General features: G+C 47.3%; 1 protein-coding gene across 1 annotated transcript in view; it reads left to right on the top strand.

Annotated features, from left to right (window-relative positions):
* PID1 (phosphotyrosine interaction domain containing 1) overlaps positions 1-12255 on the top strand; it is a 311639-nt gene that overhangs the window by 54058 nt on the left and 245326 nt on the right. The window lies entirely within an intron of this gene.

The following is a 12255-nucleotide window of genomic DNA, read 5'->3' on the forward strand; positions in this document are numbered from 1 at the left end:
GCGGGGCGGGCCTGCGGCGGCAGAGGCCGGCGTGACGTTGCACCAGCGTGGAGCGCGCCGTGCGTTCTTCCGGGGGCGTTGTCCCTGGATCCCGGGACCCTGGCAGTTGCGGGCTGCACAGGCTCCTTGGAAGTGAGGGATGGATAGTGACCAGTGCTCGCACACAGGCCCCTTGGTGGCGGCAGCAGCAGCCTTAGCGTCTTATGACTGTCTCTGGGGTCCGCGCTTTTAGCCGCGGCTCGCGCCCGTCTCTGGAGCTCCTTTAAGCAGCGCTCTTAATCCCCTCTCCTCGCGCACCAGGAAACAAAGAGGGAAGAAAAAGTCTCGCCTCTTCGGCAGGTCCCGACTTTTCCCCGGACTCCCTCCCGGCTAGCCGTGGTGCACTAACGCCCTGCAGGCTGTGTTCACGTCGCCCACCCCAGTCCTCTCCCGGCGCTCCGACCGAAGCCCAAGCCTCAGTTCCCAGCCCCGCTCGCCCCGGGGGTGAGCAGACAAGCCTCTCGGCCTGGTGAGTGCCGGTCGGCCCTGATCCTCTGTGCGGGAATCTTTCCGCTTTGCCCTCCGCACCCCTGTTGCTGTGCTCTCCTCCGCGGCGCCGAAGCTTTCCCCCTCCGCCACCCGCAGTCTCCACCCGCGAAGGGGCTTCCTAGTGTGTGGACACCTTTCCTCCTTCACAGCTCCCTCCCACAGGTGCAGGTCCCGTCCCAATCCTTTTGTCTCTGTTTATTCTTTTTACTTTTGCCCTACTCAGGTACGTGGGGAGTTTCTTGCCTTTTGGGAGGTCTGAGGTCTTCTGCCAGCGTTCAGTAGGTGTTCTGTAGGAGTTGTTCCACGTGTAGATGTATTTCTGGTGTGTCTGTGGGGAGGAAGGTGATCTCCGCATCTTACTCTTCCGCCATCTTCCTGTCTTCTGGTTTGACGAGGTGTTCCAGGTTCATTTGTACATTTCCTTGATCAGCCGTTTTTTTTAAGGAGTTCTGGTTGCTGTAATTAGAAATATTATTTAGAGACCATAATCTGGGCACCACAGATTCTGATTGCTATTTGGGGTGGTTATTGTTTCTGAGCTTTTTTTTTTTTTTTTTTTGGCAGTACGCGGGCCTCTCACTGTTGTGGCCTCTCCCGTTGCGGAGCACAGGCTCCGGACCCGCAGGCTCAGTGGCCATGACTCACGGGCCTAGCCGTTCTGTGGCATGTGGGACCTTCCCGGACCGGGGCACGAACCCGTGTCGCCTGCATAAGCAGGCGGACTCTCAACCACTGCGCCACCAGGGAAGCCCTGTAATACTCTTTTGAAAGAGGTATCTTTCAACTGTTGTGCAGACTCTGGGGGAAAGATGTTAGTGTCTTTCATGATGCACAGCAGGAATACATTTTACATCTTGATGTGTTATGTACACACACACATGCTTGGATGTGTACACACATACAGCCAAAACACATGTTTCATGAAGCAGTGCTTACCTTTAGTATGTGTGGCCTCTTTGATATTTTCTGTTCTTGTCTTTATGATCCCATTTATTTTTTAAAATGCTGATCGTGACTCACTAAACTGACTTCACATCTATGAAAAATGTGTCGAAAACCCTGAGTTAGGGCAAGCAGAGAAACCTAAGTGGTGAGGTGGAAAGAGGGTGGTCAAGGTGCTCTCCTTTGTTTCTTTCCTGAATGACGAGGGAACCAACCCTGCTCCAAACAGATGTCCTAGCTACCAGAGCCAGGCTACATTTCTTTTTTTTTTTTTTTTTTTTTTTTATCTTCCCGGACCGGGACACGAACCCGCGTCCCCTGCATCGGCAGGCAGACTCTCAACCACTGCGCCACCAGGGAAGCCCCCAGGCTACATTTCTGACCTCATGAGATCTTATGGTATGCTCAGCTTTGTTCTTTACTTTTCCCACTTTGAATGGAATGGAGTTTTAGCTAGGAGAAATAAACACAGGAATATTTTGGAAAAGACAGGAAGAATAATATTGGGAAAATATTATTATAAGTTAATATTCTGGTACTGTGTTTGTCTATGTGTCAGGGTGTCCAGAAGTGAACGGTAACTCCCAGAATGGGACTGTAATGTTGCATCTTGAGGGCGAGTTCTGTAATGTTGCATCTCGAGGGCGAGTTCTACTCAGTCGGCCTGTGCAGGCTTAGCCTCTGCGGGGCTTCAGCTGAAGAGTATTTACCCATGTACAGTGTACAGCACGAAGGGAAAAGGGCAGGGTTCAGAACTGCATATATAGTATAAACTAAACTAAATATTTATATTAATTATTCTTCTATCTGTTTAACTGTCTCAATGCCTAGAAAGAACAACTCCAAATGTAAAAAAAATGGCACTCTTTGTTTGACTGAATTATGTGAAATATTTCTTTTCTTCCTGATAATATTCTGCATTTTTCCAACTTTTAACAATTCCGGGGCTTCCCTGGTGGCACAGTAGTTGAGAGTCCTCCTGACGATGCAGGGGACACGGGTTCGTGACCCGGTCCTGGAAGATCCCACATGCCATGGAGCGGCTGGGCCTGTGAGCCATGGCCGCTGAGCCTGCGCGTCCGGAGCCTGTGCTCCGCAACGGGAGAGGCCACAACAGTGAGAGGCCCGCGTACCGCCAAAAAAAAAAAAAAAAAAAAAAAAAAATTCCGCATGTATGACTTTTTATAATCAAACACAAACAATGAAGGTTGTTTTTCCTAGTGACTTTTTAGAGGTTAGTGCTTCACTGCTGTTATGGTTTATGAGATGTGGAAATCCTCATGGTTAACCTTAAAAGTCTTTTAATTTCTCTGGAAGCCTATGTTGGTAACAGGTTGAAGGTGGAGACTACTGTCCAGCCTTCTGCATTTGCAAAAGATAGTCTCATTACCAAAGGATCTTGCTGCCATGGTGCATCCACTGTCCCAGGGGTCCGTGAGTAAGCCTGTGAAACAGTGTGATTTTGATGATCTCTCAGGGCGATTAGACAACACTATCACTATTTCTCTCCTTATTCTAGGAGTGAGCACCAGAAAGATGCTCTTTTGTAACTTGAATCTACACGATTACAAGTACATGTAATCAAAAATATTCCCTTTATAGAGCAGCCATCCCCCCAAAACTCCTACCAGCAATACTAACCCTTTGTTGACTATTCCCTTTACTGCTTCCTTTAACGACCTTGGAAATTCATGGTTTTCATTGTAATTAAATAACGGAGATGTTTCCTGTGATAAAAAAGAGCAAATAGTATAAATTGTTTTGAAAACATAAAATAGGACAGTGTTAGAGGCACATCATATAAAAATGTAAATCTCTGGAAGCTTCCAGAAATATTATCTGTGAAATATTGAATTGGGTCCTGGATGCTGTTTGGTGAGGGAAAGGAAGGGGGCAGAAAGAGTTGTAGGTTCAGGAAAGGACTTGTGATACCACCCCAGCAATAAGGGCTAATGCATATGCAGCAAGGGGAAATCAGTTTCATGAAACCCAGATTTTTACCCTTTTGTAACTCCAAGGTTGTCTCACATCTCAGGCCAGATTCTTTGGGAGACAGACTGAAGCAGAGGTTTATTTGCAGGGGGTTTGCTGGGAAGTTCTCTATGGAGCCATGCCTGGAGGGGGTGGAAGCGGGGCTGGGCAAAGGAAGATGCTGAACAGTGATGGGGTTGTAATAGAACCTTGGCTGAACCTGGAGGGAGCGATGGAGCTGGGATGGCTCTTCAGAGGCTCCCCCAACCCCCCCTACATAGAGACAGACCTTTGTATCCCTGCATCAACCGGTCATTGCCCGGGGACTGTCCCAGGGAGGGGGCACAGCCTTGGGCAAGTCAGCCTCCTTTGGCTGAGGGCAGAGTCGAGAGCAGGACCCAGCTGTGGAAGGAGCAACGTCAGGGATTCTGTGCACACAGCATCCACTACCGTCCTCCCCACTGAGGCTCAGCTCGACTTCCTTCCCAGTAAGTTCACTCCACTTGGGAATAGCACCTCCAGGTTTCTGGTAGGTCTCTTGACCTGGAGAAGCCACCAGAGAAAGGTTAGTGAGACCAAGTACAGCCTCATCAATGCAGCTGGAGTGAAGGCCCAACTGATGCTCATCATTTCCCTCCACTACAACCTGTTCCAGATTCATTCATCCTGAGCTGGCCACTCAGCTGGGCTTAGTGGCTTATTGGTGAGATGACCCAGACCATCGCACTTGAGGGAATCTCAGCTCCTGATCACCAAGTCCCTCTCAGGCCACCATTGCTGCATTTATCTATTTACTCTTAAAACTGGGCAGAGGAGTTCTCAGAGACACCCTGAGACACATGGACACCACGATTTATCCCTCTCTGTCCCCACCTGTAAGAGCAGCCCTATCTCCTCTTGATAATACAGGTCAATTACTTCTGCAGCAGAGTAAATCCTGCCCTTCACTGCAGATTTCTGGGCATGTGGAATCAGAAGTAGTTGGGCAGCAGCTATCACTTAAATTAAAAAAGAATTAAATAAACTCTTTTGAGGTCTAATTTACATAGAATTAAATGCACATGTATTAAGTATGCAGCTTGATGAGTTTTGACTCATCACTACCACAGTCGAGAGATAGAGGGGCTTCCCTGGTGGCGCAGTGGTTGAGAGTCCGCCTGCTGATGCAGGGGACACGGGTTCATGCCCCGGTCCGGGAAGATCCCACATGCCATGGAGCGGCCGGGCCCGTGAGCCATGGCCGCTGAGCCTGCGTGTCCGGAGCCTGTGCTCCGCAACAGGAGAGGCCACAACAGTGAGAGGCCCGCGTACCGCGAAAAAAAAAAAAAGAGAGAGAGATAGAATACTTCATGCTAGACAGTTCCCTCATATCCATTTGATTTCAATTACTGCCCTCCCACCCCCAACTAGGAAACTACTGATTTTCTTTCTGTCATTATACATCTACAGGTAAGGTTTGCCTTTTCTAGAACTTAATGTAAATGGAATATATCATGCATACTCTTTGGTGTCTGACTTCTTTTGCTCAGCAGAGCATTTTTAAGAGCCTCCATGTTGCTGCATGTTCTAGTGTGTTCTTTTTTGCTGCTGAGAAGTATCTCACTGTAAGGATAAACCATATGTTCAACCATTTACCTGCTGATTGATATTTGGTTTTCAGTTTGGCCTATGATAAGTCAAGCTGCTGTAGACACTTGTGTACAAGTTTTTGTGTGGATATAGGTCTTCATTTTCTTGGGTATATGTCTAGAAGTGGAATTGCTCAGTCATACAATAAGCATGTGTTCAACTTTATAAGAAACTGTCACACTGTTTTCTGAGATGGTTGTTCCATTTTATTACCCCGGCAGAAATGTTGGAGAGTCCCTGTGACTCCACGTTTTTCCCCTAGATCCTTAAGGTAGAAGCTTAGATAATTGATTCTACACGTTTCCTTTCTAAATATAAGCCTTTAAGATTATATATTCCTCTCTTAAGGTTGCTTTAGCTGCATGCAACAGTTTTGATAGGCTGATGTTCTTTGTTCTTTAATCAAAATATTTAAAAATGTCCTTTGTGATTTCGTCTTTGATCCGCACATAACTTAACAGTGTGTAGTTTAATTTCAAATATTTGTAGATTTTCCAGGCATTTCTGTTAGTGATTTCCAAATGAATTCTGTTATGGCCAGAGAACATATTCTATACAATTTCAGTTCTTTGAAAGTTACCGTGGCTTATGTTATGGAGCAGTATATGAGTATATGCTCTGTCTATATGGGTGTATATGAGTATATGCTCTGTCTATATGGGAATATTCACATGCGCTTAAAAAGAATGTATATTCTGCTTTTGTGGCCTGCAGTGTCCTATAAAAGTCAATTACATTGAAATAGTTACTTTGCAAAGCAGAGTTTAATACATCTTGAGCAAGGAGAGCAGCACTTCTCTTAGTTCAGAGGGGTCATGGAATCTGGGAATTCAAGATCTCCAAAGACATCCATCAATCTGTGTTCTCATCTCAAGCCTCAGGGTCTCTCTCCCTCCCAATCAGCGTCCTGAACTCGGCACAGCACTTTCTGGAGTGGAGAATTCAGTCTTCCTGGAGCTTTTACTCCACATATAACTCATTCCCGGGTCTGATCCTCAGCTTTCTCCACCACTTAGATGCAGGAGATGTGAGTCTCTTTATATGCTGGGAAGGAGGCGCCTTGGCCATAATCACCAGCTGTATTTCTTTGTCTGTCTCCAGTGCATCCACGACACTCAGCAACAGCCATCTGATTCCATAATCCTTGTAATTACTGTTTCCCTTAAAACACTCTAATGCCCGAGACACTGCACCCATCAGCGCATTCCCTTCCGTTTGTATCCCATTTCATTCACCCCCAGTTACAGTTTTAACAACCCCCCAGTGACAGCGTCCAGAGATGATTGGAACTCTGTCTGTTGCCAGCCAGTGGGTGGTCTGGCTCCCAAATTCCCACTTTAGAGTTTGCAAGCAAACAGGTTTGGACAAGAAGAGAGATTGCATTGTGGGGCAGCTGCAACCAAGGCTTTGGCTGATCCCACAGTAGATGCTGGGATGGCCTCCTGCCATTGTCCCCTGTTGAGGTCTGTGAACCCCACACTGGAAGTGGGCTGCCCGTAGGGAGGGTATATATTGGGCAAGTCGGCTTCCTTTGGCTACAGGCAATGCCGAGAGGGGGACTCAGCCGTGGGCCATTGGCTGACGCTCCCAACCTTGGCCCACACTCCTCTCTGCTGAGGCCATAAACACAGTGATCCTGAAGGGGGAGGACGGTACATCAGAACATGTACTACACCATTACTAACAAATCATTCCTGAATGTCGTCTACACTGCAGAGAGGTCTTTGATGATTTCCTGCTCCTTTTGATTTCCTCTTACAATATGACCAGTAAAAAAAGAACACAGAACATACAGCCATGATTTCTGCAGCTCTACCTGCAGTTCCAGGTAGTTTGTTAAAGGTGAAGATTCAGTTTCCTCTTTACCTCACTCCCAGTTCCCCATCCATAAGGCCATTGACTTGATCTCTACCAGTCCCCAGTGATCTCTGAATCTCGGCAAGAAGGGCTGCCCTGTCCAACAGAGCAGGTTTTACTTGCAGAAGTGCACCTGGGCTTCAAGTTAAGCAAAGGCCAAGACAGATCCAGAGGTATCTTTCTTTTTGTGGATGTTCTTTTCTAGATAACCTAATTTCTACCGGTTATGGCCAGCACATTTCCTATAGGTTTGAGGACAGTAATTCTTGGCTTCGATGATGGGAATGGGAAGAAAGAGAGAGAGAAAAAAAATGGAAGCAAAGAAAGATTGGTTTGGTGTGAAATCAGCTCAGGTGGAGAAGTGGTGAGGTGGGAAGATAGCAGAAGCTGTGGCTTCACACCAGTCCCCATGAGAGAGTATTGGGATCATACTGGTAATCAGTGAGTCAGGATGGAGGTACAGGGCAACAAAGACCCTTAGAAATCAGGCCACAAAGAACAATAAGAGTGCAGAGTTGCCCCTTTCTGGGCTAAATGTGGTGGAAACAGGTCTGAGCACATCCTCCATGCCGTTCTCAGCTTCCCCAGGCTCTAGTTGGAAAAGGAGCTGTATTTACTGATCTACAAAGATGGGCAGGGTGTTATTTATGAAGACAGTGTCTCAGAGAGAATGAGAAGGGCTCTGAAAAAGCAGGTACCTTCATGTTCATTGCAAACTGTGCTAGAAAGAAGCCACCTTGATCATAATATGGTTGGAGCACGGCCCAATTCCCATCTTCCTTTCAGAAGGACTTACTAGAAAAATTAGCAGGCATGGCTTGGCAGCATGGGCCACACAATCTGAGAGTAGGACAGGGGTGTGAACTAGGAAATTGGGAGAGCAAGAGTAAAACAAACGAAAAAGGAAATAAGGCTTTATGTCAGACTATGAGGCTTCATGTTTGCGCCAACTCTGATAAATCAGGAAATACTGAGAAAGATGTAAGGTTTAGTAGGAGACTAACATGTATTAGTGATGCTTTCTGTATCAATTATCTACCCCTACCTAACAAGTCACCCCAAAACTTAGGGCTTAGAACAATACAACCGTATTATTTTCTCAGGGCTCTGTGGGTCAGCAGTTCTGTGCTCAGCTGAGTGGTTCTTCTGCTGGCCTCACCTGGGTCACGCATGTGGCCGCTGTCTTTGAGTGGTGTGACCGGGCTATCAGCTCACTCATGTGCTGTCACTTTGACTTGGCTTCCCTCTACAGGGTCATCATCTCAAAGAGGCTAGTCTGGGCTTCTTCCTGCCATGACCTCAGTTCCAAGAGGGTGACAGTAGAAGCTGCAATGTGTTTTGTGACCCAAGCTTAGAAATGCCACAGTGTCACTTCTGGTGCATTGTACTGATCAAAGCAAGTCACACATCCAACACAGATGCAAAGGCTGCAGATAAATTCCATCTCACGATGGGAGAAAGGGGCAAGCCACACTGCAAAGGGCATGGCTTCTGAGAGGAGCAGAATGTTTGTGGCCATCTTTGAAAATAATCTGCCACTTTTCTAAGGCTGGTGAGGGTATGAGGAGGTCCTGAGTAGGAGAATGACAACACACATCCTGGGTGTTAAGTAGTCCTGCCCCATTTGCCTTTTAACCCAGTTTGCAAAGACAACTGTGAAGTTTTCCTTTTGAGGGAGGGAAAGGGTTATCTGAACACCCTTACGAATGCCTATCAGTACATAGGGACAAGAGCCAGTGGCTCCATCACTATAGGGAGGTTTAAATGGTTTAATGAATTTTCTATATGGCTCATCTACAGCTGTTTTGGTGATTTTGAAATGAAGTTAATGATACCAGAAGGACTTTCTAGTACTTGCTCTGCTAAACATGTGACCATAATAAATTTCACCTTCTGATTAAATTAAAAATGGAAACGAGCTTTAATATGGTTTATCACTTTTATGTGAAAAACTAAATCAAATAATTGAAGTCCACAAACATTCCAAATGGAAATGATTGGACCACAGGAAACATGGGCCACTTTGTGAGAATTTGATCATTCAGTAATAGAAAAGTAATGGGATGAAAACTAAAGTTTTCTGCACATCTACTATGTGCCAGGCATGTTGTACACATTCACTCATTCATGGCCTCCAATGACTCTAAGTACCATGTGATATTATCACCCTTTTTACAGATGAGAAATCTGAGATTCAGCAAGGTCAATGACTTGCCAAAAGTCCTCACCTAGTTCAAAGGCTGGGATTCAGCCTGTATCCTTATTGTCCTAGGTCCTTTGCCATATTTATTGAAATTGATAAATATTTTATAAATGTATTAAAATTATGTACACTGTAGCTTAAACAAATCTATAATCATATCATAAGCATTTTAAAGCTGCAATGCAACTTCATAATCATCCTCTTTAATGGCTGCCTAATATTTTAATATTCCTGTGATATGCTGGACCATAATTTAATTCACCATTCTCCTGATGTAGACATCTAGGTTGCTTACCTTAGGACTCAGAATCATGAACTAGATTAAATTTGGCTTACAAAAATTTCTGGGGATGGTTGGAATTCTTTTTCTGGACAAAACGTTGTGTTTGTAGTTCACCTGGGCCTTGCCAATTTGTGTGTGTGTGTGTGTGTGTGTGGTCCTTTTCCTTGAAATGGTATTTTTTAATAAGATTAGACCTGCTTAGATAATTACAGGGGATTAAGTACATGAAATTACGCACGTACTCGTGTACCTAATATTTCTACTCATTGCTCCAAAACAACTCCTGCTTATTTCAGCAACCGTTCCTTGCTCAGAACAAACCTGTTTACACTTTCAGACTCACTAGGAGGTTGAGGTTGCCACGTCCCAAAACGGGACTGGGAGAGATCAGGATGCACGTCCCGGCTCTGACCAGTAGATGTCTCTATTGCACTCACCCTCTATTACAGGTTCCTTCTGAATAGGAAGGCTTGGGAGCAAAACTGTTGGTGGGAGGGTTGTTCCTTTTGTCACCTTCTACCAGGCTCCACCTCCACTCTCATTTCCCCTGCCCTAGTTTCCTGATTCCCGGCATAAAGGTAATGAAAACAGGAGTGTCCTTTGAGTTTAAACACTGCTTTACCAAATATGTTTGCAAAGTGGGACTAGTAACTGAAAGCAATCACTACAGAGCCGAAGCCTCTTCTCCTTAAATAGCATCATACTCTGAACTGAAAGCTGTATCACTGAGTCATAACAATTAATTACACTCGGAGGTGGTGAGAAGACAGGATTTCACGCTCTAATGCAATTTGAATTTAGGCTGTTATCTCATCCCGCTGCTATTTAAAACAAAATCACTTTTCCACGGAAGCATCTGCAACCAGGGATGGTTTCGAAGCTCAAGTCGGAAGACATCCCTGGCAACGGAATAGTCCTGTTTTAGCTTCCTGAGAGGTTTAATAGGCACATTTGGATTTTCTAGATTTTCGTAATGAAGTGCATCTCTTTTTGCGTTGGGATTTTATAAAAAGAGAATTAGGAGGCTGAGAAGGTCTATTATTGTCAGCAGGACTTTTCTAGGTGTGGGAAGTGTGCATGAAGAGTTATCGGAAAAGTAAAAATATCATCTCAAAACAGAGACCACATGACCGAGCATCTGAGATGTATCTCCATGTAGGGCTGACATGCCAACCCCTCATCAGAAGGGATGTACTGGTAGGTCCAGAGCAGGTAGCAGGGACCGGGGAAGTAGCTGAGAAAGTCTTGGTGGTTTTTCGGCAGGAAGGGGAGGGTCCCGTGGTCATCAGGGGAGATAGAGACCAGCCTCTCAGAAGCATCTCTGTGGCTTTGCTGGAGGCTCCTAGGGCATTGAGGGTCTGGACCTGCCTGGGTGGGTGACAGCAACTGTGTGGTGTGGAAGGAGCCATCCAGAGGCCTGGAAAAGTGCCCTGGATAGGCACTGCCACTATGTGACTCTCCTCCGGGCAACTCTGTGAATCTGGTGCTCCCCAAGCCTTGGGAGATGCGGGTTTCTGTCCCTCGGAGAGTTCTGGGAGGGTCTGGTGAGCTGAGTGCTCTGATATCTGGAAATCACTCTACCTGTGCATGACCACGGGCAGAACCTTCCAGACATGGGGTGTTGATTTTAGTAGTGCCCGAGTAGCTCAGGACCCAGGCGGTGCACCTGCAGTGTGGTATGCCCTCGGGACCCTCCCCCGCCAGTCCCCGCTGCTCCGTGGGCCCATCTCTCAGGAGCCTTGGGCTCCCCGCACAGATGGTGTGGCCCTCCCCCTCTAGCTGTTCCTTCTGTCCCTGAGCATTTCCCACCACTTCTCCTCCCACCCTCTTCATCAGCCTCCAGAATCAGCATAGCCTCCCCATCCTGCCAAGCTCCCCCAGCCTCCAGCCCCAGAACGTTGCCCTTTTCCCACGGTGTTTCCATGGTCAGAGCAGTTAGAGGAGTAGGGTAAGAGCCCCAGCCTCCAAGTCATCTTGAAGCCACTCACTGGCTGTGTGACTTGAATGGTCACCTAAACTCCACAAGCCTCATCTGTGTCGTCCAAACGATGGGAATGTTCATACCTTGGCCAGCTGTCAGGAGGGTGGGAGGAACTGGGCTTCTTTAGGAAAGGTAGTTATTTCACAGTGGCCCACACCACCCTCCATGCCTGGGAGCCCAGGTTGGCCCTTGGCTTATCTTTGGGTTCACAGAGCTTCCTGAGGCACCTGGCAGATCTCAGGGTGGATGGAGGACAGGGGATCTTGTGCTACCTTCTTCACCCAGGTGTAGGAGCCCCAATCCTCTGCCCCGCATGTCATGCCTCACCTGGTCCATCTTCCTCTCTTACCCCAGACATACCTGGACCCCCCTCAAAGAAGCTCTCCTCTCCCTTTCTTCACCCATCACCCCTGTTTTATTTTCTTGCCAAGATGTCTCACCACCTGACCTAGCGCCCTTTCAGGTGTTTCCTCTGTCACTGACGGTCTTCCCCAAGTAGAATGAAGCTTAGGAGAGGGGGAACATTCTCTTGACTTATGTTCTGTGCCACTGAATCCTCAGAATCCAGCACAGGGGCTGGAGCCTAATAGATGCTCAGTTAACTCCACTAGAAGGAATGAATGGAATTCCGTGGCCCAGCACAGTGCCCGTCAAGACCCAGGCGATTCGGAGATCCCTGTTGACAGGAAGACTGAGACCCCAGAGGGCTATGGGCTCTGGCTTCAGGAAGCCCCCCCTCTCCAGGCTCTTCCCTCGCCCAGACCCCATCCCACCCGGGGCTCCCCGGGGGAGCAGGGCCGCCGGTTCTGGACTCCGCACACTCCCCTCGCCGGGATTCAGGGTCCCCCGCGGCCGGGATGC

The sequence above is a fragment of the Neophocaena asiaeorientalis genome, unplaced genomic scaffold (genome assembly GCF_003031525.2).
Source record: "Neophocaena asiaeorientalis asiaeorientalis breed wild unplaced genomic scaffold, Neophocaena_asiaeorientalis_V1.1 scaffold388, whole genome shotgun sequence".
Taxonomy (NCBI): Eukaryota; Metazoa; Chordata; class Mammalia; order Artiodactyla; family Phocoenidae; genus Neophocaena; species Neophocaena asiaeorientalis.